The 26,774-nt window shown below is 48.5% G+C and overlaps 1 protein-coding gene across 1 annotated transcript in view; it reads right to left on the bottom strand.

Moving 5' to 3' along the window:
• The window catches only part of CHST8 (carbohydrate sulfotransferase 8), a 127,723-nt gene extending 101,367 nt beyond the window's left edge, over positions 1–26,356 (bottom strand). Inside the window, exon 1 of the mRNA XM_006730755.3 lies at positions 26,010–26,356. The gene's annotated coding sequence lies outside the window, so the exon portion shown is untranslated. The remainder of the gene's footprint in view (positions 1–26,009) is intronic.
• Between the last annotated feature and the right edge of the window lie 418 nt (positions 26,357–26,774).

The raw sequence follows: 26,774 nt of genomic DNA, 5'->3' as shown, positions 1-26,774 counted from the left end.
AGAAATCTACCATTTTCAAATTAACAGAGGAAAAAAAGAAAATGTTATCAATTAAACTGAGCATAAGAGAGGAGAGTAGTAAACAGAAGCCACAAATGAGGTGATAGAAATAAATCCAAAAGGGGGCGCCTGGGTGGCTCAGTTGGTTAAGCGACTGCCTTCGGCTCAGGTCATGATCCTGGAGTCCCGGGATCGAGTCCCGCATCGGGCTCCCTGCTCGGCGGGGAGTCTGCTTCTCCCTCTGACCCTCCCCCCTCTCATGTGCTCTCTGTCTCTCATTCTCTCTCTCTCTCAAATAAATAAATAAAATCTTTAAAAAAAAAAAAAAAAGAAAGAAATCCAAAGGGACGCCTGGGTGGCTCAGTTGGTTGACCACCCGACTTCAGCTCAGGTTTAAAAAAAAGAAAGAAATCCAAAATATCAGTGACAACAATAAATGGTTAGGGATTAAGTTCATCTAACATTCAGCGATGCTCGCTATATGTGAAGCCATGGTCTAAGCATTTTCCGTGTATTGTCATATTGAATGCTCAAAACAAGCCCATGAGCGAGGTACTGTTATGATCACATTTTCTAAATGGGGTAACTAAGGCCCTGGAAGGTGAAGGAATGTGTGCAAGTGCCTACCACTGGCTGAGCAGAGCCAGGATCCGGACTCAGGCATCCGGATTCCCCAGCCTGTGCATTTCCCCGTACCCTCTGCCGCCTTCAGAAACACGTGCCTACTGCCAGCCAGATGAAGGCCATCAATCTTGGAGGAAAAGCCTTTCAAAGGCAACAGAAATAAGTCCATGTTAAGTGGAATGCCAGGAAATATTAACCCAAGGAAAGCTGCCGTTGTGATGTTATTATCAGATCAAGTTGATTTCAAGGCCAAAAGGAATTGGTGGTGGCGGGGTGGGGGGATAAGGAGTGGCACAACATAATGAAGAAAAGGACAGTCTGAGAAAGAAGATGTAGCAACTAGGAACTTGTAGGCATCTAACAAAAGCACTTCAAAATATATGCAATGGACGTCTGAACTATGCAGGGCCCCTCACACACAAATATTTTGCAAATAGTATATTAAGAAATCTTTAGAGATCTGTGACAATTCGAAAAAACTCACAGATGAGCCACACAGCCTAGAAATAGCAAAAACATCAGGGAAAAGTTAGGGACCCTTGTAAGAATACAGTATATAATACACGTACAAAATATGTCCATCGGGGGCGCCTGGGTGGCTCAGTCGTTGAGCGTCTGCCTTCGGCTCAGGTCATGATTCCAGGGTCCTGGGATCGAGCCCCGCATCGGGCTCCCTGCTCTGCGGGGAGCCTGCTTCTCCCTCTCCCACTCCCCCTGCTTGTGTTCCCTCTCTAGCTGTCTCTCTCTCTGTCAAATAAATAAATAAAATCTTTAAAAAAAAAAACAAAATATGTCCATCGACTGTTTATGTTATCGTCTGGTCAACAGTAAGCTCTTAGTAAAGTCTGGGGAGAGTCAAAAGTGTTACTGTAATGTTCAGCTGAATGGGGGTGGGTGCCCCAACTCCCATGTTGTTCAAGAGTCAATTATAAAGCAAAAAGTGGCAATCACGAGGAAAACGAACAAAACTACCACCAGGGTGGAAGACTTTAACAGGCGTCATTTAGAAATGGAAAAGATCAAGTGACTAGAAAAAACTAGCAAGGATACAGAAAATTCGAAAAGCACTGTTTCAAGATTGATTTTATATGTGCATGTGTGTGAATGTGTATATATATATATGGAATGCACAGAAATATATATGTGTGTGTATTCCTATAGCCAGCAGATCGAGAAGGGACATTATTTTCAAATATCTGTAAAACATTTATAAAAGACTGACCACATACCAGGTTAAAATCTATTGCAAGGAACTAATACAATACAGGTCACATTCTCAAACCACAATGTACTTAAATTTAAAACAAATCAGGGGCGCCTGGGTGGCTCAGTCGGTTGAGCATCTGACTATTGATCTCAGCTCAGGTCTTGATCTCAGGGTGGTGAGTTCAAGCCCCGAGGTGGACTCCACACTGGGCGTGAAGCCTACTGTAAAAAAAGAAAGAAAAATGAACAATAAACGCCACCTTTCAGACATTCTAAGATGTACTTTTTTCACATCATCTCTGAAACCAAGATACATCTTACGAATGACGGGACGTTAGAATTTAGTGGTGGATTTTTTTTTTTCTTTCTTCATGGTACGGAAAATAATGGTATGTGTTACAATCAAGATCATTCTAATTTCATGAAAAAATACGGTAGTTTTGATGAAATGTATGGGATGCAATACTACCTAATTAGAAATTAACAACAAGAGGGAAACTTAGAAGCTATGAAATACTCAAAGAAGAGATAAAAATAGCAATTTTCGGCTATCAAAAATTATGATGGTGACAATTTATGCACACCAAAACTTACGGAATGTGGCCAGAACTGTACTCAGAGGAAATTTTATTGCCTTAAGTGTTTTATTCTCAAAGAAAAAAAATAATAAATGGCCTAGACATTCAACTTAAAAAATTAGAAAAAGAGCAAGATAAGAAGCCTTAAAAATTAAAGATGACAGGAGGAAGTACTGATTTTTAGGAATTCAATAGTAGGATGAATAAATAAACTCAACAGCTGTTTCTCAGAAAGGGTCAATAAAATATATAAATCTCTGGCAAAGTCCAATCGAGAAAAGAAAGAGAGGAAAAAACAGCATTAATGTGAAAGAGATGTAGCCAGAGATGCAAAAAAAAAAAAAAAAATTATTAAAACATAAGAATACCACGCGGAATCTTTATGCTAATAAATTTTCAAATCTTGATTAAATGTATGATAGTCTAGGGAAGCAGAAGTTATACAAACTGATTTAAGAAGTAGAAAAGCCGACCAGAAAATAAGTATGGAAAACAATCATTCCCACCCCCAGAGGCGTAGTCCTCAGACAGATTTACTGGAAAATTTCAAATCTTCAAGGAACAGAAATTTTCTATGCTATTTAAAATGTTCCAGAGGATAAAGAGAGGAGGAAAACTTCCTAATTAATTTTATGAATAACACATAACCCTGGTACCAAAACCTGCCAAAGATGAAACAAAAATAAAATCGCAGGCTAATCTTGCTTGTCACTCTAGATGTAAAAATCCTAAATAAAAGATCATGGCCGACATGCACAGCATGCTCCCCACCCCCCCACTACCACCCCCAGCTCCAAATGCATGGAAATGCTGGATAAAACACAATATAAAATAATTACATACTTGAGCTTGAAGGAAAGAAAAGAAAATCCTCAGGTGCACAAAATGAAGAGATGTGAGAGCAGAGCCATAAATTGTCAGCTGGTACCCCAGAGGCCTTGAGCGACAGATGGCAGACCCCAGAGGCCAGGACAGGGATGCCGGTGTCCACAAGGGGCAGGGATCCAGCATGGGCTCTCATCCGCCCTGTGACAAGGAGCTGGACCTGAGGTCCTGCACAAAACTCAGGCTCTAGAAAGCATCCCATTCAGTGAAATGGGGGCTGGGACACTCAACCCCAGTCTGGGGAAATACAAAGAATCTTGGGGGATGGGCAGTTTCCAGAAAGAAAGGAAGCACCATGGCCGTGGAAGTCCAAATGTACACCATCTATGTGGTGTAGAATCCCCACATACAGAAATAATGGAAAAAACAGGTCCCAACTGATGCATCCATGGGACTGCCGGCAGAAACAATTTTTGAAATGTTCCGAAGCAACACTCGTACAACCCAGGAAGCGCAGGGCTACCATAAAAAAGTTTTTTAAAAAAATCACCAATCTTAAATTAGTTTGGATAATTTTTGTTTCCCTAGAATATCGTATAGAAATTATAATCTGGGGGCGCCTGGGTGGCACAGTCGGTTAAGCATCCAACTCTTGGTTTCGGCTCAGGTAGTGATCTCAGGGTTGTGAGACAGAGCCCTGCATCTGCTTCTGAGCTCAGCATGGAGTCTGCTTAAGATTCTCTTCTCCCTCTGCCCCCTCCCCTCTCTAAAATAAATAAATAAAATATTTAAAAAAAAAAAGAAATTATAATCTGCTCAAGGAAATGATTCACCAGGAGGGAAAAATCAGCTGACAAACAAACAGAATGACTAGTACTCTATGAACCTCAATAAGGAAAAACCTGAAAAAGATAATATAATTATGTTCTAAATTACTAAGTGAGTAAAAGGACTAAAAACAATGAAAGAACAGGAAATTACTAAAACACATAGAACATAAATCTTAAAAATCTCCATGGACTTCCTAGAAATAAAAAGAACAGCGCGATTGAAATTCAAAACGCAATACAAGAGTTTAATAACAGATTGATTAATTAAGCCAGGAGATGCAGTGACCAGGAGATAAATCTGACATAACCACCTAGCACACAACCATGGAAAATAGGAGATGGGGGTTACAAGGAAGAGAATAAAATAAGAAGGTCCAAAACGATGCTAATAATCATGGAGACTGGCAGAAATGCATCCCCAGGGACTGAAACAAAGTCAGATCCATCTAGAAAACTTACAATCACATTAAGTGTCAGTGTAGGGTCTCTGGAGCATTTCAGGGAACACTAGTCACTAAGACTCACATAACGCCGACCATATGCCAGGAGCTATTTTAATCACTCTACATATATTAACTCATTTAATTATTACAACAACCTAAGAGTTTATTATTATGCCCAATTTATAGATGAGAAAACTGAGAAACAGAGTTTAAGTGATTGTCCTCAACTCTTTTTTTTTTTAAGATTTTATTTATTTATTTGAGACAGAGAGAATGAGAGAGAGAGAGCACATGAGAGGGGGGAGGGTCACAGGGAGAAGCAGGCTCCCTGCCGAGCAGGGAGCCCGATGCGGGACTCGATCCCGGGACTCCAGGATCATGACCTGAGCCGAAAGCAGTCCTTAACCAACTGAGCCACCCAGGCGCCCCAAGTCCTCAACTCTTAAGACCTGAATGAAGTACAGTCATATCCATGTAGCTATCCCCAGAGTCCATTTTCTTACCCACCATGCCATGCTGTCCCTCACACATGTGGCTGGCATTTCAAAGGCTAATATATAATATTAAATAAATCAAAAATTTCAAAGGCTAATAAGAAAAGGACCTATTGAAGAGATGATGACTGAAGACTTCAGAACTTGAGACAGCCATAAGACTGAGTAAATACGTGTTCAACTTCCAAGCAGGGGAAATAAAATTACATACCTAGAGATACCCTGAGTGAAGCTGAGGAATATCAAAGTGAAGAGAAAATCACAAAAACAACTAGAGAGAAAGATATTATCCACAAAGGACTGGCAGACTAACTCCAGGCTCCTCTGATGAATAGTAGAGGCCAGAAAATAATGAACTAGGTCTTCGAAGGGCTGAAGGAAAACACCTATTATCCCAGAATTCTAGACCCAGCTCAACCATTTAGGGCAAAATCATACTTAAATGAACAAAATCCAAGAGAGTTTCCACAAGCCTTCTCTGGAAGAACTAAGGAAAGCAGTTATGTGAAGCAGTAGGAATTGGAACCCAGAGAGAAGGACGCAAGAAGCAGGAGTGAGCAAAGAACTTGGAAAACAGCTATCAACCAAAATAACCATGAATTGTAAATATTAATGACAGTAATACTGATTTAAAAAATTAGGGAGCTTATTAACCATATAGTGCTAAAATTAGACAAAAGATATGAGATGAGAATATGATCAGAACTGAAATGTTCCAGGATCGCCTAGGTGGCTCAGTTGGCTGAGCGACTGTCTTCAGCTCAGGTCATGATCCTGGAGTCCCAAGATCGAGTCCCGCATCAGGCTCCCTGCTCAGCGGGGAGTCTGCTTCTCCCTCTAACCCTCCTCCCTCTCATGCTCTCTGTCTCTCATTCTCTCTCTCAAATAAATAAATAAAATCTTAAAAAAAAAAGGAAGAAGAAGAACTGAAGTGTTCTGTCATCATGGTGTTGTTCTGGAGGAAGGCAGAAATCCTGATGACATTCATATTGTAGTAAGCCAAATGTGCACATTAAAAATGTGAAAGTAATCACTGAAAGAATAAACAGTAGAATACGTAGTTTCCAAATCAGTAGAGGGAGCAAAATAGGAAAAAAAGGAAGTACAATCAATCCTACAGAAAGCAGAAAATATTTTTTAAGTTTTTATTTAAATTCCAGTCAGTTAACATACTGTGTAATCTTAGTTTCAGGTGTACAATTTAGTGATGCAACACTTCCATACAACACCCAGTGCTCATCACAAGTGCCCTCCTTAATCCCTATACCTATTTAACCTATCCCCTGCCCATCTCCCCTCTGATAACCATCAGTTCGTTCTCTATGGTTGACTCTGTTTCTTGGTTTGCCTCTCTGCCTTCTTTCCCTATGCTCATTTGTTTTGTTTCTTAACTTCCACATATGAGTGAAATCATATGGTATTTGTCTTTCTTTGACTTATTTATTTCCCTTCTCATAATACACTCTAGCTCCATCCACATCATTTTAAATGGAAGGATGGATTTCATTCTTTTTGATGGCTGAGTAATATTATGTCCATCAACTGATGAATGGATAAAGAAGATGTGGAATATATATATAAAATGGAGTATTACTCAGAAAATATTTTTTGAAAAAGAAGAAACAGTGAAAAACCAAGGAAAGTAGAAAACACAAAATAAAGCAAAACAAAAGAATGCAAATACACCAGTAACCACAGAAAAAAAGATTAACTTGTTATGAGAGACCCTTCCAAAGCATGATGCAAAAATGCTGAAAGTCAAGAGATACTAAAAAAATATATCATGTAAATAACAAAGCAAAGGTCATTTTTATAATAGCAATATAAGGCAAAATAGAATGTAAGGCAAAAAAGCATCAATAGGGAATAAAAGAGTCATTACATAAAGAAAAAAGGAGGGGCACCTGGGTGGCTCAGATGGTTAAGCGTCTGCCTTCGGCTCAGGTCATGATCCCAGGGTCCTGGGATCGAGTCCCACATCAGGCTCCCTGATCCTTGGGAGCCTGCTTCTCCCTCTGCCTCTCTCTCTCTCTCTCTCTGTCTCTCATGAATAAATAAATAAAATCTTTAAAAAAAAAAAAAGAAAAAAGAAAAAAGGAGTAATTCACCAAGAAGATATAATAATCTTGAACTTATATGCACCTAATGATATAGTTTTTAAAAAATATAGAGCAAACATTGATAAGATTATAAAGAAAAAATAACAAATTCATAATCATATTGGGAGATTTTAACACATCTCTGAAATTGATAAATTAAGCATCAAAAAATTTAAGGATATAAAAGATACAAACAATACAAGTAACAAGACTGAGCTAAAGATTGTATATAGATAGATATATATGATATAGATGATAGAGGTAGAATTCCGCACCCAACAATTAGAGGGTATGTACCATTTCAAGTATAATGGGGGGGAAAAAAAGACCATATACCAAACAGGACACAAAGCAGTTCTCAATTAAAATTAAAGAATCAATAGCATGCAAACCACAATCTCTTGACTACAGTGTAATAACTGAAAAGCAGAAAAGAAAAAAATGCCCTTGAAATGTTTAAGAGTCTCAATATTTCATGAGTCAAAGAATCACAAAGGATATTATAAAACTTCTGGCTATTAAACAGTAGTATAATAAAATAATTATGTACTCTCAACAAATTAAGATTAATCCAGAAACACATTACAGAATTGCTCAATAACTAATAGATATTAGACATCTATTAATATAACTTATTGCATCAATAGGTAAAAGGAGAAAAACCATGTTTATCTCCATAGAGAGATCAAGTAAATTTGGGGAGAAGAAGTCCTTGATTATTTATAAACACAAATGTATATGGGATACTTTGTTTTCTTAAGTTCTAAAAATCTTATTCCTTTGACAGCATCATGATAAATGGTGAAACATTAGTGTCAGGAATAGATCAAAGAAAGCCTGCTAGTATTTAATATTATCCTGGGAACACTTGCCAATACAAAGAGAAAGGAAAATTAAATAAAAAACATGAATAAATAAAAAAGCAGAAAGGGGTAAATCTTGGGGCACCTGGGTGGCTCAGTCAGTTAAGCATCTGACTCTTGATTTCAGCTCAGGTCAGGATTTCAGGGTCATGAGATAGAGCGGCATGTTGGGCTCTGTGCTCAGGGGGGAGTCTGCTTGAGATTCTCTCTCTCCCTCTCCCTCTCCCTCTGCCCCTCCCCTTCCCCTTGTGGGCGTGTGCACATGCACATGCTCACTCTCTCTCTGTCTCAAATAAATAAATATTAAGAAAAAAAAAAGAGAAGAGTAAATCTTCATGACCTTGGGTTAGGCCTTTTTGGACACAATACCAAAGAAACAAACAACAAAAGAAAAAAATAGGTAAGGCAGACTTCATCAGAATTAAAAACTTTTGCACTGCAAATGATGCCATCAAGAAAGTGATAATACACAAAATAGGATAAAATACATGCAAATCATATATCTGATCAGGAACTTATACCCAGAATATATAAAAAACTCTTACAATTCCATAATACACAAAACAAAATTAATTTATAGGCAAAGGATCTGAACAGATATTTTCCAAAGATGTACAAATGACCAATAAGCACATGAAAAGCTCTACATCATGAGTCATTAGGGAAATGCAAATCAAAACTATAATGAAATCAAACACTAAATGCAAATCATAGACTACTTTGCACTCTCAACGATGGCTACGAACCAAAGAATAGACAGTAACAAGTATTGCTGAGGAGATGAAGAAATTAGAGCACCCATACATTGCTGGTGGGAATGTCAAGTGGTGCAGCCATTTTGGAAAACAATCCAGCAGTTCTTCACAAGGTTAAGCGCAGAGTTATCAAAGGACCCAGGATTTCCACCCCTCTGTATATATCCAAGAGAAATTAAAACATACATTCCCAAAAACCTTGTACACAAATGTGCACCTGGCAGTTTTATTAATAATAGCCAAAAAGTGGGAACAACCCAAATGTCCATCAATGGATGAAAGGATACAATAATAAGTGTGGTATATCCATACAATGGAATATTATTCAACCACAACAGGGATGAACATAGAAACCATTACGCTAAGTGAAAACCAAACCAAACCAAAAAAAGGATCACCTACTACATGATTTATTTACATGAAATCCAGAATAGACAAATTTATAGAGACACAAAGTAGATTAGGGGTTGCCTAGGACTGGGGAGGTATAAATAGGGAGTGACTGCTAACATGGACAGGGTTTCTTTTTGTGGTGATGAGAATATGGGTTCACAACTCTGTGAACATAGTGAAAACCACTGAATTATTCACTTTAAATGGGTGAATGGTATGTGATTATATCTCAATAAGCTGGGGGGTGGGGGGTGTGGAGAAAGAGAGAGAGAGGGAGAGAACTTCCAGATTCCAGTCGCCATATTTGCACCCACTATTCTGCCTTCTTAGCTCTCACCAGAGCTGAAGTCTGCGCTCCTAGGGCCAGTCCCTCTACTTCCACCAACTTCAATTCTCTCTTACCTTCTCCCGGACTTTGCTCCAGCAATTCTCTCTTCTACCTACAGAATTTTCTACCTTCTATTGGATCATTCCCATCAACATAAAAACATGTTATTTCTCCCATTTACCTAAAAGCAAAAACAGAAACCTTCTCAACCCCTCTTCCCTCAGCAGCAACCTTCCCATTTCTTTGCTCTCCTCTGCAGCAAAGCATCTCTTTACCCATATTCTCAACTCTTCCCATTGTCTATAGACCCACTTAAATCAGAACGTCGTTCCCTCCACTCCACCAAAGCCACTCTTCCTAGGGCACACTGCCGAATCCATTGGTCAATCACTGGTCCTCCACCAGCGTTGACACAGGTGACCAATGCACTCTATGCGGCACTTTCTTCCCTTGGCCTCTAGGATACTATATTCTCCTGGTTTCTTCCTACCTCACTGGTCACTTCCTGGCCTCTGTTCTTGGTACCCTCCTCATCTCCCTGACTTCTTCCTGTTGGAATATTCTAGGTGTCAGCTATTGGTCTTCTTTTCTTCGCTTTCTACACTCACTCCTTTACTGACCTCAATCAGTCTTATGGTTTCAGAAACCACGTGCTGATGACTCCCAAATTTATATCTCCAGCACTAACCTCTCTCCATAACTCCGCACTTGTATATCCAACCAAACGTCCAACATCTGCAGTTGCATGTGTGTTGGACATCTCAAATACAGTATGTGTCAACTGAACTTCTGGTCTAAACCCCTCCAACACCTGCTGTGCCCACTGTCTTTCTCACCTCAGTTGGGGGTAACTCCATCCTTCCAGGTGCTCAGACTAAAGCTTTCCTTTCCTCACACCCCATTCAACCCATGAGGAAATCCTGTTGGCTCTGCCTTCAAAACCCATCTGGAATCTGACCTATTCACTCCACGTTACTGCCACCATCTTGGTGTAAGAACCCACCAGCTCTTTGCCCCTCAGCATGTTAGCAAGAAGAGCAATCCTCTCAAAACATAATTCTATCATGGCACTCCTCTGTTCAACACCCCACAGTTGCTCCCCACCTCACTGGCAGTAAAGTCAAATTCCTCACCCTGCCCTACAAGGCCCAGAACATTGGCCCTCTCCCCATTCCCTCCCAATCCCAACTCTGTGGCCTCATTCACAGCTGCCCTCACCCTCCCTCTCTCCACTTCTTTGCTATTCCTTACTCCTGCCTTAAGACCTTTTATTAAGTATCCCCTTGCCTGGCAAATACTCACCTGGATCAGGATTTCTCAACCTTGGCACTATTAACATCTGGGGCCAGACAATTCTTTGCTGTGGGGACTGTCTTGTGCATTGTAGGATGTTCAGCAGCATCCCTGTCCTGTATCCACTAGATGCCAGTAGCACCCCCAGATTCCCCTGGGGGCACAACTGCCCCACGTGGAGAACCACTGGTCTGGATCATCTGCAGGGGCCATGTTGGCATTCCCCTCAAATCTCATGTTTGCTCATGTCTCACCTTCTCAGTGGCGCCCACCCTGACCACCCCACTCAGTTCTTCCATCCGTTCTACCCCTGCCCCACACTTCCAATCCCCCTTACCCTGCTTAGCTCTTCAAAGTAACTATTAAGTTGGTTTTATGGGAGCTGGGATCTTCCTCTGCTTTGTTTCCTGGTATAACCCCAATGCCCAGAACAGTGTCTGGCACGTAGTTGGTTCTCAATAAATATTTGTTGAATAAATGGATCACAAGACTCAATATGGCAAAACATAATAAATACATTAAAAGGTCAATTTATCTACAAATTTGTCCTAAGTTTATCTAGAAATGAAACACAATCCCAACACAAATCTCTATGGGATATTATTGGAAACTTGACCCAAGATTTCTAAAAGGCACCTAAAAGAATAAAAATGTGATATCACACAGAATAACAAGAGACACTTGCCCTGTACAATATTAAAAATGTGTTCAGGTGATACATTAATTAAAATAGTGGGTTCTGGTTCTAGCATAGGCAGACTAAAACAGAGAAGACCACAAAGGGCCCCAGGAAATATAAGAATTAAGCAAACGATGATGATGGCATTTGAAAATCAGTCAGCAAAGGGTGAAGGCTTCAGAAATGGTGCTGTGATAGTTGGTTGGCCATTTTACACCTGCAGAATACACGCTATGCAGAAATATAGAGGTACTGATACACGCCGGCCAAGGTGCTCGAAGAGTCCTAGGTGCTCGCCTCTGGGGAGCAGGCCCGGGAGACATGGTGAGGGATGAAGCAGAGGAGTGCTGGGTTTATTATAAGCCTTTTATTACCTATGCTTTTTAAACTACATATATGTATTACTTTAATGAAAATTCAAGTTATTTTAAAAAAGCACTAAGCATGCCCCCTCTTTAACCTATCAAATTGACAAAGATTTAAAAAATGAAGATCCGCCCATGTGAAAAAGGCACACTCGTGCACCGCTGGGTCTTTCTGGAAGGTGATTTGTCGGGAAATATTAAAAGTCTTAAAACCATGCCTACCCTTTGAGCCAACAATTCCACTACTAGAAATTTATCCTGAAGTGACACAAAGGAATACAGCGAGAATGTTCCATTCACCATTCTTTCAAACTGAAAAACAAAAATGAAAACCACTAAAATGTCCAACAGGGAACTGTTCATATAAATTATGATAAATTCATATGAAGCAATACCGTGCAGGTGTCAAGCACGGGATGGAAATAGATCCATTACCCTGGAAAGGCGTTCGTGATACATAAAGTGATTAAACAGGTTATGTGCAGGAGGCATAAAAATTATTACATTTTTACAAAATGAATATGACTTACGAGTTTATGTACATAAAGAGATATAAATATAAGCTATTCCCTCTCCGTAACAATGTATGGGAACCCCAGCTCTAGAAAATATGCCGAGTGGGTGGTGAGACTTTTATTTTCTTATTTTTACTTTTTTTTTTAATCTTATTTTTACTCTTGTTAAAGCACTTTTGCAGGAGTTTTCTAGGACTTGTGAAGGAGGAGACAGGAATGCTGAGGTGAGGTCCATCACATGTAGGATGGGGGTCCACATGGGCTCTTCTGCTGCCCGCTCAGCCACAGAACCCCAAACTGAGTGGCCCGACGGGCCATGGTTAAGCTTGTCAGAATCCAACCTTACTCAGGCCCAGCCAGCAGCCTGGATGCCCAAACCCCACTGGGGAGGACCCCCTTCCCAGCAGATGGTGGGGGGGAGGCAGGACAGAGGACACATTTGGGCAGGCCACCATTGCCCTCTGCACAGCCATGGCCCGTGGTCTCGGCAGTTACTGCCCCTTTCCAGGGGCTCTGGCCTTCGCTTTCCAGGTGGGAAACTGTCCACCTTGCCAATAAAGATTGGGGTTCCAAATTCTTCCAGCCCAGAAGCCAAATGCAGGTCACAGACATATTGTGTGGTCAGGGTGAGATTTGGATTTTAAATTCTGAATTAGTCTCCATACTCTAAAGGAATAGATTTCATACAAAAATCTGCCTGTTCTTGAATGTTCGAATATCTGGCCACCCTGGGCCCCCATCCCTTTCTGCTAGGACAGCTGGTGCCCAGGATCTGCTGCTTCCTTCCAAGGGATAAGGTTCCTGGCATCCCAGACCCCATTTCTCTGTCGCCATGAGTCCTAAGTGGGGGCTGAATCCTCCACCTAGGCTGCTCCAGGTCTGGGCTGTCTCCTGCTCTCTGCTCTCTTTACCAGGCCCCTCCTCCCTCCCACCATCAATTGTGGGAACTGGTGTCCCCAACCCAGTGTCCTCAGCCCCCGTACAACCCTGCCCCTTTGGGACACGGGAGTTTTCATCACAGAAAATCCCTTCAAGTCTGCCCCCTACTCAGAGCCAGGCAGTTTGGGGAGTCAGATCCAGGGGAGCCCTTTGGCCCCACAGCTACTGTCCAAACCCTACCAGGGGGACCAGGACTGAGGCCAAGACCCAGTCAGCGCCTCATCCAGCCCTGGGTTCAAGAAGGGGACACCGAGCAGAAAGACTGATCCTGGTCCTTGGGGACTCTGATTCCAGCAGAAGAGACTTACCTGGCAGAGGTTTGGTGTAGGAAATCTGAAATCCCTAAGAGCCAGTGTGGTGGGCTGAGTTCCCTGGGGAGGCTTCTTGGGAGACCCCTATGAGGAAGTGAGGGGGCAGGAGCCTGCAGAGGGAAATGCAGTGAGGCCTCAGCTGATCCCACAGGGCGCTCTGCGGCTGGGAGGACACAGTGGGGGACGTAACCTTGGGCAAGGAGCCCTCCCCAGGCCAAGGGCTGTTCTTGTTGGGAGGGGGTTACTTCTGGGAACAACAGCAGCAGATTTTCCCAGCAGCCCCACGGTGGGCAGGCCAGGCGAGAAGGCTGCCCCATGGTGGGCAGGCCAGGCGAGAAGGCTGCCCCAGGAAAAAAGCCAGGTGTCTCCCACTCTCTCTCCCGAAAGGCCTCACAGGAAGGGGCCAGATGCTCAAGACAGGAGAGTGCACTGAAAATTCAGTCACATCCCCGGCATTTATTTGAAACAGAACATTAATTCTGACTGTCATTAGAGTCCATTTCAATTCTGTAATAACATAAAAAGTTAAGAGTCTAATTTATTCATACAAATCTTGTTAGCATCCAATTTCCACATAATGTAACATATTCCTTAAAAAGCTGACAAAGCAGGAGAAATTAAAAACGTAAAAAAAAAAAAAAAAAGACATCCATGGGCACTCATGGCCACAGAGCCAAAGGTGAGGAGCGGGGAGAGCAGGGCGGCCCCAGAAAGGGCTGGAAGCTTGGAACAAGACTCAGCCGGGGCTGGGGAGGCAGGCCGCTCCACCTTGAAGGAGTTGTGGGGCCCGTGCGCCCGCTGCCCCCAGGCTGCCCCCACACACAGGCTGTGGGGCTCCCCATCACCACCTCCCCAGCCACCCTGCCTCCTCCCCCCGCCCAGCACCTGCCCCTGTCCTGCCGGCTTCCCAGACAGCTCCCTAGCACTTTCCCCAGCAAATCCATCCTTGAGAGCCCGTAACTCCTCTTAATTACACGTCTGCGGTGTTTGTGTTAGATAGCTGTCACCCTGTAATTTACCCATACATGGGTTTTAATTGTACATTAATCTTTCCTACATGCCACTCCTCCGCTAGAATCTGTAACAGCTGCACTTTGGGCCATTCTGTTTATTCCCCAACCAAAAATAGCTGATGAATGTAATTGTACAGAGTGTCCCTCCCCTTCTTTTCCAGGATTACCTGCTGTGTGCTGGGGCTGGAGGGAGGCTCCTGTCACCTGCAGGCTGCCTTTAAACACAATATTGGACTGTTTCTCGTGGCCGACATCAATTTCAGAGGAAAGGTCACAAGCAAACAAGCAATCTTCCAATCCCTGGGTGCCCCTGCTCACATCCTTTCTCTCCAGCTCCAGGCTGATGGGTGCTGGAAGCGCGCCTGGGGACCAGTCTCACAAGAGAGGATAACGGAGGGCAACGTGTGGACCTAAGGAATCCACCAGCATGGAGGTTCCAAGGTCACTTGGAGAACCACGAAGGAGAACTATAAATTACAAAGCTCTGGATGGCTGCCAGGGCCCTAGGAAGCTACATTTAGCATATCATTCTCTTGGCAGCAGGAGGAACGCTTAGCTCCCTTTCCGAAGGAATTTGAATGGAATTTGTTACAAGAACATTGTGATTGAAATATCACCAATTGGCTTTTCATGACAACTCAGCAATAGATTGCAATTGTGATGGTGTGTGTGTGTGTGTGTGTGTGTGTGTGTGTGTGTTGGGGAGTAGCTGTTGTGTTCTCCAGCTGGCTGAGGTCCATACAATATTTATGAAATCCAGATGAAGCCCTACACTGGCAATGAGCTGATATCATAACACAGATTTCAAAGACGTCTTGACATTTGCCCAAGATCAAATTTCCCCCTGCGAAAACCCACGAGGCTCTGGGCTGACAGTGGTCTGCACACCACGCACCCCCTCCCCGAAGCAACCTGCTTCATTGGAGACTGGGTAATTAACACTGGGCTGGGAGGCACTGGGGGACTGGAGTGGGGCAGAGGAGCTGAGGACAACTGATGTCCACTTTTCCTTTGTGGAAAACATGAGCTGTGGTTTTCGGTGGTGAAAGACAGGAGTTTCGGCAATTTTTATTGTTAAGCACTTTCCGATGAGCAAAATAGAGCTCGATGATCTCCTTATTGACAAGGCTCTGGCACGTATTCGGACCAAGAGAGACATGCGGTGATCATCCATGACACATCAGCCTGGGAAACAAAAACGAAAGCAGGAGATGTATTTCCTTGGGGCCACAGATCTCATTTAGGTGCAACCTTCGATTGGTTTTAAGAGACCCCAGTAGGAAGAACGTCACCGGCTTTCCCATGGCCTGGGTTACAGGTTATTTCCAAAGTGGCCCCTCAGGGCACCCTCCACCCCAAAGGATTGCTACCCGTGGCTTTTGGAGACAAAGACTCCCCACATACCAGTACCCAGAGTGGCAAGATATTGCACAGGAATTATCGCCTGTGATTGGGGCCTGAAGTCCCCGAAGATTGTTTACGAGTAAAAGGCGAGGGCGATTTAGTTAGTTTTTGATAAACACTTCATATTGCACATCCTAAGAGAAGCAGAATACTTGTCAAGCATGCATCTTTATGAGCTGCCCGCCTATAAACCTTGCACGAAAGGTCCGTGCTTAATGTTGGTTTGGCAGTAAATTGGCGTGATGCTCGGGTCTGCTGCATCAAATTAGCATCGACCCATAAAACGCTACTGAATGATTCTTCAAATCTGCCAAGTCTTCAAATCAATCTTGGAGAAAGCGCCAAGGGTTTTTTTTTTTTTTTTTAACTTTGATAAACCTTTCATATTAGTTATCACAGAAGAGCATAAACCTTTCTAATCTGTCTTTCCACCAAAACAAAACAAAACAAAACAAAAGGTGTTGTTTTTCCCAAACTGCTTTTAGCTCTTCCGTTTTGCACACCGCATAAACAATGTGTGTGTCATGGATTCTTTCTTGCCCTATTTTAAAGCCAATGGTATGTGGCTCCCACCGCCCGTGCCCCATGATCCTGCAGTTTGGAGAGAATTTCTACTGGCACCAGGAGGAAGTTCTTGCTCTTGGCCTTTGACGTGCAGTCCCCAGCTCACCTCCTCCAGGAAGCCTTCCATAACTCACCAATGAACTCTGATCATTGCTCTGTGCCCTTGTGTGTTGGGCAAAAGAGACTATGTTCTCATGGGGGCTCAGTGCACTTCCTTCCCTGAGAACTCCTTTCCTGTGGACCCTCAGAGGTGGGGCTCACAATGAGTGGTCCGTGAGGTGTCATCTCTCTCCTCTGCATCTTTGAGGACCAGCCCAAGCTTCCCTCCTACAGATGCCCCAGCCAGAATCCCTTATTCTCACTCTTCAACCTCAGAGATCTCGGCCACCCTAGCCATACCCTGCTGGTGGCATCAGGCTTGTGTGTGAATCAGCCTCTCTCCCCTGGGGGCAAGGGCTGAGTCTCAAAACCAAACAAGAACAGAACCTTGATTTGAACCCAATGGGTCTGACCCAGAGCTCTCACCCCCCAGGCCATGCTGCGTTCCAAGTAAGTATGTCAGACTTGAGGAGAAAGGGGACAAGCCACACCCAAAGAAAGGAAGCTTTATCCCCTTTTGATGAGAACCACTCCTGTGATGGGAAGGAGTGGATGAGGTGGTCATAGACATGGCCCTCCTGCCTTCACTTGACTCAAGGGTGTGTCATCTGTGAAACAGAGGATGGCACACGGATGGAGTGCTGCATTTGGGGGGCTTTTCATGCTTCTCCAGAGGGACCCAATGACAGAGAAGCCCATCAGAGATAAGGTCACCCAGGGGTTGTTCCTAAATGGCCAATACCTGGAGCTCTGGAGGTGAACAGGGCTTTGGGGGCACGAGCACAGAGCCTGGGGCCTAGGACCTAAAGGCCTTGGTCAGAAGCTGGCTCTGGAGATGAGGAGGTCATTTAGAGGGACAGAGCACCAGGACAGGACACCCTGCAAGGCCCAAGAGCCCGACTTCCAGAGACCTCCCCATAGCAGCCGAGGCTACCGACAAATCCCCATCAAGGCAGCTGGGGTGGGAGAGGGCAGAGGTCAATGGGCAGGTCAGTGGGGACTCATGGGGCCCCGCTCTATTCCAGGACTGTTTTAGGTCCTAGGATACAGCAGTGAACAGGATGGACAGGTGCTCATGCTCATGGAAACGTCTGAAGGGAAAGCAAGATGAGCCACAGAGAGACGGATAGATCACAAGGATTTATTCGGTGATTGGAGGCTGGGGCAGGGGCCCAGAACCTGCATCTCTGACAGCTCCTGGGGTGATTCTGAGGCTGGTGGCTGGGTCCCCAGCCTCATCCAGAGAAACATCTGTCTACAGCACCCACTGCACTCCAATGGGCAGATTCAGATCCGCCCTGCAGAAGGAACCACCCACAGACATTTAAGATAAAAATTTAGGAGATGGAAATGAATCTTCAAATTTGATGAATAATGGTGTTAAATTCAACAAATCCTTAGCAAAATAAATAAACAAATAATAAACTGTATTAGTCATCTGGGAAATAAAATTAAAACTACAGTGTGATATCCCTACATACTCATGGAATGGCTAAAATGAGAACCACTGGCCACACCAAGTGTTGACAAGGGTGTGGAGCAACGGGGACTCTCATCTAACTGGTGTCAGTGCGGGGCGGTTACTACAACCACGTTAGAAAACTGAGAGCCCCCACACAAGTCAACCTACGCACATCCTGAGACTGAGCAATTCTCTTCTCGGCAGACGTTCGTTAAAACGTGCACCTGTGTGCAAGAAACTTGTGTGGGAAAGTCCGCAGCAGCACTCTTCATCACAACCCCAAACTCTGAGCAACCCCAGTGTCGGTCAGCTGGAGAATGGAGACATAAACTGGGGTACATTTGCACAATGGCATCCCATACAGTCGCAAGAAAGAACCAACAATGTGGGTGAATTTCACACACGTGATGGAAAGCCAGACCCCAAAGTGTACAGACTCTTGATTCCACTTACATCAAGTTTTTAAAACAAGGATAACCCATGAGTGCCATTCCAAGGGAGGACAACAGTTACCCACGGTAGAGGGGAAGGGCCTGGAAGGGGACCCAGGGACCTCTGGGACAGTGCTCTGGTGCTTGGTGTGTTTGGAAGTAGGTGTATTTGGCTTGCGGATTCTCACAGCATGGTGCGCACAATCTCAGTATGCATACTCTGCTTGGAGTAAAAAGTTTTCAAATGGACTGAATGCAGGATGGGGAAGAGGCGTGGATGGGAGCCTGCCTAGAAAGGGCGAGACTCAAGGGGGCACAAGCCAGCGGGGCCACATGCCCCCTAAGCCTTTGTCACGTTACCAGGCAGGCCCCAATCAGCATGCTTCCTTGCACCTGAGATAGAAAGGGACTAACAGACCACACACAGGAGATAAGAAGAAGAAGAATATGGCCACTATGACGTAGATTCTACTTGTCATCCCCATTTTACAGATGAGGAAACTGAGCCTCTAGCCCACATGGTGACCAAGTGGTGAAGCTGGGATTTGAACCCAGGTGGTCTGACCCCAGGTGCTGGCTTCATTCAGAACCGGGGGCTGGCTGCACGGAGCAGGCCGAGGGGTGGAGCTGGTGGCCCCGGCTGTCCCTTGACACTTGAATTCACGGTCGGGGGACTGAGAAGAGATAAATAAGAGGCCTAGATCGTGCCTTCACAGGGATGAATGGACAGTAAGTTAAATGTGCAAATGAGACCAACCCTCGGGAAGTGACATAATATCAGGGGACAAAGACGCCCAAAATCTAAACAGGAGATGGCAAGACAGACCCAACCCAAGTTAGCCGCACCTACAGGACGTCTGTGAGAGAGAGGCACATGTGTGGCCGCGGTGCGGGACAGCGACGAGGCAGTGGCCACTGACCACAGGCAGTGTCTGCACCCAGAGCACCACAACGGGGGAGGGGACATCCAGGGGAGCTCACGATGCATCACCAGGCCCCACATCCACACCGCTCCCGGGCCTGGCACCAGCCTCTGCGGAAGAGGTTGGAATCAGACGTGGGAAAGCGGAGGGAGCCGAGAAGAAAAGCTCCTTGGACGTAGCATTCAAATCGGACCCAGACGTATATAAGGGCAGGGGTTAAAAAGAGGATTCCTGGTGAAGGAGCAGAAAGAGCCAAAACAGGCTGGCTGCACCGCCCTCCTGCTCAACCAGTAGAGACGGAGTGCCTGCTTTGAGCACTGGCTCAAACATTGTAGACAGATAGTGTGCATAATGCAGTGACTTGACCAGTGTAGACAGACTGCCTGAACTGTGTGCTGAGCTCAGCCCGTATAAACACACTGTCTGCATCACGAACTGGGCTCAATTAGTACAGCTAGACTGCCCTGCACAGCGGGCTCAGCCCCCTCAGCTGTGGGAGCCAGGGCCCGATGGACAGGGTCCATGGCCTCGGGGGAAGGCTTGGGGGGCCCAGGCACAGGGACCGTGCCCAAAGCCACGGAGACTTCTGAGGGCTCTGAACCTCGGATAAGTCCCGCAGGGAGTGGGGCTGGCCCAGACCGAATGGAAAGTCTCAGTGCTCCCACTCTAGACTCAGCCGGTATAGACAGACCACCTGCACCCGGCACTGGCTCCGCTGGTGTAGACAGGTGCCTGCATCACACCCTGGTTCCCGCGGTGTAGACACACTGCGAAGTTTAGCTCACTGTGCCAGCCAGCAGCCATCACCAAGTCCCTTCTCCCGAGCTCATCAAGGCCCAGACAGCCAGAGCGAGCACTATTTGCTCTATGCCCTGAGACCTGCTCGTAGATTCACTTGGCCTCCTCTAGGCCCAGTAGGCGGCTCTACACACGGAAGGACTGCGGTCACTATTTGCTGGGTGCTGGGGGTGCTCCCCTCAGGAGCATAGGAAGCGAAGCCCCCGCATCTCAGGGCTGGAGGGTCTCCATGCTCACAGGCTTGGGCAGATGGGTCTTGTCCAGGGAGATGAGTCAGCCCCCAAGAAGAGGCAGCCTTGAGCAGGGGGATGACTAGTCGGCCAAGCGTGAGTCAGTCTGGACTAGGGGCCGCTGGTAGAGGGCTCCCCTGTGTCACCTTCCCACCAGTGAGCACCTGGGCGCCTCGTGTGGTGGTCTACGGTGGTGAGGCAGCCACCAGGGTACAGAGGGCCAGTGTGGTGAGACTGCCCTCCACGCGAGGGGTCCAAGCACTGGAGGAATCAGCTCCCAAAACACCTGGGGCCAGAGGAGTAATCTCTACCTCCTAGCATCCTCTCCTTGGCTCTCATCCCTCCTGTCCCAGAGTCTGGCCCAGCCGGGAAGGAGCTGGCTCAGGCCCAGGCAGAGTGAGGACAAGGTGACAGCGACCTGGGCTGTTGCTTGCAGCTCAGCGGCCGCTCGGCTCAGGGCCCACAGCCAGCAGCGTGGGCACAACGGAAAGCGGGGTGACTCATAGACCCACTCCCCCCACCCCAGCTCTGCAAGACAAAGCTGGGTGGATCAAGTTGATTGTGGGGAGGCTGAGCCAAGCTGCAGACAGCCACAGGGAACTCGCTGACATCCGAGGGAGTTGGGGAGCTGTGAGCCTGGGGCAGAGCCCCCAGTCGAGGGCAGGAGCAGGTCCAGAGTGGCTCCCATGGGAAGGAGAGGAGGAGAGAGGGCTGGAGTGAGGGAAGGGCACAGGAGGGGAGTCCTTCCCAGTGCCGGCCAGCTGCCAGGTCAGGTACAAGTAGGTGGCAGGTAAAGGACCTACCAGGGCCCCATGAAGCTAAGCGGGTGACACATAGGCCAAGGCCACCTCTGGCCAGCAGCCCTGCGGGCAATCAACTCTAGAGGAAAGTGGGCATCAGAGCTGCCTGTCCTCACCGGAGAGCATGGGACGCTGGACTGTCACTTACTGAGTCTCACTCCGTGCTGGGGGGAAGGTAGCAGAAAGCCTAAGAGCTTAGAGGAAAGCTAGAAGGTGGGCCATGTGGGCAGGGGCACGGAGGCGGCTGCCTGAGCCCCAGCCCTGGAGCACATGACCCGACCAGAAGGACAGGAGTCTGGAACTCCTGGTCTCGGGGTGGGGGTGGGGAGGTTGCCTCAGGGAACTGACAGCTCCCAGTGGCGCTCCAGAAGTCGGGGTTCCAATGGCACTCCCTACCTCCCTACCCACACTAAATCCAGCACCAGGCCCCTGCAGAATCCCGGCAGATTCCCATCGGCCTGCTCCTCTTTTTAGGACCTGGGTCACCTTCCTGCAGGATTACTGCAGCTCTTTCCTCACTGGGCTCCCTCCACTACAGCAGCTGGGAGGGTCAAGTCCCAAGTTTCTCCCTGGCCTTCAAGGCCCTACATGGCCAGGGCTCTGGCTGTGTCTCCAAATGCATCAACCCCTCCACTCTGCTGGCCACGTGGGTCCTCCACACTCCCTCTCACTCCTGTGCACGCAGTGCCAGGCAAGCTCTCTCCCTCCCTCTGGCCGCGCCCCTCCTTGCTTCTTAGTTCCAGGTTTCTTCCTTCAGACCTCCGCTGAAGTGTCACCTCCTCCGGGAGGTCCTCCTGACCCTCAAGTCCAGGTCAGGTTACACTATGATGCATCTCCGAAGCACCCAGATGTTTCCTTTATATGCTTATCACAGCCTAGAAACACACATGTACCTGTTATTTGTTTAGTAACGGCGGAGGCGTCTGGCAGAGCATCAATCAGTGAGTGATGAATCAGTGATGAGGGACTGGCTGTCCACCAGGGGTAGGGGCCACTCTTAGTTTTGTTTACTTTCTGTCCCCGGAGCTGACCCAGAGACAGACACCTACTACCTGCTCCACAAGCATTCACTGATGGAGAATGAAGGACAGCCACAACCGGTCAGACAATGGGAATGTGGGATGGAGTCCTCTGGCTCCAGGTTTCAATGCTGACAACTCCCATTTACTTCAAATAACTTGCTCACCAGGGCCACCTCTGGCCAAGGCTTGGCAGAGACAGGGAGCCTTGCCCTCGGTCCCCAGCAGCAAAAAGCCCTGATTTCCCAGAAAGGCATGGCCCACCTTCAAGCTGGGGAGCAGGGATGGGGAAACCCTGCCCCTTGCCTGCACGCAGACACTCTCTGACTTCCTGGCTTTCGAGGTGGAATCAGAGTTGCTTCTTGCTGTCACCCCCCTGGACGCAGGCTCCCCCACTCTGCTGGTGGCCGAGGCTGTACTTGGGCCAGCAGGTGCGTGCTAGAGCTCCAGATCACAAATGACAGGTAGCTTTGTACAGGGTAAAAGTCACAACTTTTTCCCACCACCAATTTGTAAGTCTCATCCTCTGAGGCAGTGATTTACCGACCACGGGGTCACACAACTTCCGGCTGGGAAGAAATGAGATGGCATCTGCCACCTGAGTTAATGCAGCCCTGTCCCCCGGCTGTTTGAACCCAGGGGTTCCCTCTGCCTTGGGGCAGACTTTTCCCAGGAGGGAGGGAACACAGCTGCTCTGGAGTCAGACTAGTCCTGGCTCTGACTCCAAAGACAGTGCCAGGGAGCCTACTGTCCCCATGCTGTCACCACACAGGCTGCCCACTCCCAGCAAACTTCCTGAGGCTCCAGGACACCATCTCCCGCATTCACATCCAGACAACCATCCTCATTTTTTTTTTTTAATTTCTCAGGGTCCCACAGGAGGGCCACAATGATCTTGTTGGCCCAGCACTCCATAAATCTCCTGTTTCTAACTCATTACCTTCTGATTAGCTGAAAGGCCGGGCCCTTGTTTCACACAGTGTTTACGAGCTCTAGTAATGGCCACAGCTGTTCATGAAGGCCCTGCCATACCCTTGGTCCACTTTCCTGCCCACAGGCTCCCTCCCTGCTCCACATTTTCTCCAATGTGGCTGCCACACCCACGGGGGAGAATCAGGGAGGTGCGGCAGGGACAGCTGAGACAGACATCTCCCACTCCAAGCCAGGCAGCAGTCCAGAGAAGGGGGCCCCGTACCTCTCCCACCAGCCCGCACAAGACTCCAGCACCCACCACAGGTGCCTCCAACCAGATGCATCAGCAAATCATGGTAAGAGCTTTCAGCGCCCATCACCTCGATCAGCAAAACCACAAAAAGCCTATCAGGTCGCCACTGGCACAAACTCTGAGTGAAGAGCAGAGAAGTAGTCCGCCAGGGTGTTTCCAATCAGGAGACTCTGACTGCCCACCTTCCAAGTGAATCCCAGGCAAATACCCCCAAGGAGCTCACCAGCACGCTTTCCCAACGACCATTCGGCAAAAAAGTAGCCACCGAACTTTCCCAGACTTATTAGCTTACATAAACAGACATTTGAATAAATGTTTAAAAAATGAAATTCCCTTGATACTCCGTAATCAGTAAATGTTCATTATGGAAACACAGCAGATATGCATGAAATTTCCCAAGTGGTATTCTGGCTACAAGATTACAAAGGCATCTCAGACAGCAGGCTGAGTTACAAAGCCTCCTCTTCCGGTCACAATCTGGCAAAGATTTGCCAAGCCCAGGAGGTCAGACAAGCCTGCTCCTCTCCCAGCCGGAGCCAGTGAAAATCAGCCCATGCTCCTTTTGCCTGCTCAGGCATTTTATAAATGAGCCCCCACGTCAGCTGATTGATGTCTCTCTATAAATAATTAATCCTTGACCTTGTTTTAAGAAAGCCTTGACTTTTTAATTTGGGGTCTTTTTAAAAATCAATACCAAGGGAACATAATTCACTCTGTGGAGTTTGATTCCAAGTAAATAAATAAATAAGCCATGCCATTGGTGTGTCTCAGGGTGAATGGGCTAGGCGATGGGATGGGGTCTGACTCTGGGGTTGTCTGTGTTCAAATGCTATTAAATTATTGATCATCCTAAGAGACTCAACCTCTTCAGGGTCTGTATTTTATTCCTCCTGTGGGTCATTTCACAGAGGCAAGTCTGATGAGGGCTCCACTCCCCACAAGGGCTCCTCCGCCCTTGTCCTTCCATATGTGGCGGGCTGCCTGGATTTTAAAAGGGTCTCCTACAGGGAGCAGAAGGTCACCTCTTCCTGCAGCCTGTCAGCCTTGCCTTTGGGACAGGGACAGAGGGTGGGCAGAAGAGGCCATACAGGTGGGAAATTTTAAAGAGGGTTCTGCCACTCCGTTCCAGAGGCCGCCCAGTTCTAGGGCAGGACTTGAGAAAAGTTCCCCACCTATAGGCAAGGGTCAAGGTGAACTCGGATGTGAGAGGTTACCCAAAAAAGTGATCTTGGTAGTGCAGCTTGGAAGCATCCCAGAAATGAGGAAGGGGCCAGTCTGTCCCTTACCCCTCTGCCAACTCCTCTCCCACCATGCACCCCACAGGGGCTATGGTCCGTTCACTCAACCGCCTCCCGCTCCGGCTCTGCTGCGGGGCCAGACACGGACCGCCCTGCCGCCCAGTCTCCCTAGCATAGACAATCACTGCGCAGGGTCCAACAGGGAGGCGCCCCAAGGACCCGAGACCCACCGGATCCGGGAGACAGCTTAAGACAGGAAGCCCCGGGAACGGCCCCTACTTCTCGGTTAGAGTAACCCCGCAGCGAGTGCTCACAGCCGAGGGAGTTGAGCAGCTGCCGCGCCAGCTCTGGGTCGGGGGTTACGCGGGGCCTGGGGACCAGATGTAGGACGAAAGTTAGGGCGGCAAGAGTCCTGCGCCTGGAAAGGGAGAGGGGACCCTCCGAATCAAGCGCCAACACTGGCACTACCAAAACCCGCCAACGCACCTTTGCCTGGCTGAGCCGGCCTCTGGCGAGGTCAGAGCTAGCGTGCAAAACTGGAAGCTAGCAGCTGGAGTTGCAGCCGTCGCCAGAGCTCGCCTGGGTCCCGCGGCGAAGCAGCTCCGCCCACCCGAGCAGCCCCGGGCTCGGACTCCCGCACTCCCGGACACTCGCACGCACACACCTTTACACATCACTGACGCACACACACTCGCCTCAAGTACAAAACAGGCCGGTGCCCTGGAGAGTGGCGGGGTGGGGACGCGCGCGATGGAGCGCGGGGGCACCTTCCGCCGCTCGCTGGGAAGCCCTGGCAGCTCGGAACTCATCCCCCGCCCCCGCCCGCCACAACCAGCCCCCGAGTCCCAGACTGGAGCGCGCGGGAAAGCCCCGGGCGCCCCGGACGCTCCAGCCCGGCCCTCTCCGCCGCCAACGCTGCCTCCCCGCGCCCGGCACCCAGGGCTGGGAAGAGGAGCACAGCATCCGCGGGGACCGAGGGAGCCCGAGGGGCGGCAGTGCACAGACGCGCGGCGGCAAGTGAAAGCCATGGAGCAAAAGTCTAATTAAAGTTCCCGCTACTGGAGCCGGTCCCCAATGCGCGGCCGGACCGGAACCCCGCGCGCCCTATCTCCGCCTTCGGCTTCGAACGCTTAACCGTGCAGGTTCTCGGCGCCGGGACGCAGTGCAGTCCCGAGTCCTCCCGGGACCCCTCGGGGCGCCCTTCCCGGCCGGGAGCCGGCACAGGGCCGGGACAGGGCGGGGGCGGGGGCGCAGCGCACTTACCTGGCGCAGCCGGCGCTCGCGGGGCCGCGGGCGCCTCCAGCCCGGGCTCGGTCCTCCACGGCGAATCCTCGGCTCCCGGGGGCCGCGCGGCCGGGACGACCTCCGCCTCAACTCGGGCCCGGGGCCTCCTCCCGCTCCGAGCGGAGACCGGTGCGGTGGGTGAGGCTAGCGGCGCGGGCCGGCGGCCGGAGCGCGCAGGAGAGGGAGGGGGAGAGGGTGCGGTGGCGTGTTCTTCCTCGGCCCCGAGCCCGGGTCCGTCCCCCGCCTCCCACCTCCAGCCTCCCGCCGCCGCCACCCTCTCCTCTCCCCACAGCACCGCCAGATCCGGCTAGAGCGCCGGGAAGGCTCCCAGAGAAGTGCGAGCGGAGCCTCCGGCAAGGCTGGAAATAACGCCGCGCCCGCCCGGCGCCCCGCCCCCGGCCTGGGCCCCGCCCCGCGGTGGCGGTGGCGGTGGCGGTGGCGGTGGCGGCGGCGGCGGGGGCCGGGCCGGGAGGGGATCACTCCCGCGATCCGCCGGTCCCTCCCGGGAGCTCGCGGGCGCCGCGCCCACGCGCGCTCTGCGGCTCCCGCGGCCGGCCCCACGGGCCGCGCGCTTCGAAGGAGCCGCCGCTGGGCGCGGTCCAACGGCCGCGGGGGTAGGGGCGGTGGTGTTGGGGGCCGCGCCCGTCTCCCGGGGTCCCTGAGAGCCGGCCTCACGGCTGCCACTTGGCTCCAGAGCGTGGCCGGAGTGCTGCCACTGCCTCGGTGGGTCGCACGCCGGCGCCG

This window comes from Leptonychotes weddellii, chromosome 16 (assembly GCF_054177405.1).
Source record: "Leptonychotes weddellii isolate Sample4059 chromosome 16, ASM5417740v2, whole genome shotgun sequence".
NCBI lineage: Eukaryota > Metazoa > Chordata > Mammalia > Carnivora > Phocidae > Leptonychotes > Leptonychotes weddellii.
Note: the sequence above shows the minus strand (reverse complement) of the source record. Positions and strands in the feature narration are given on the sequence as shown.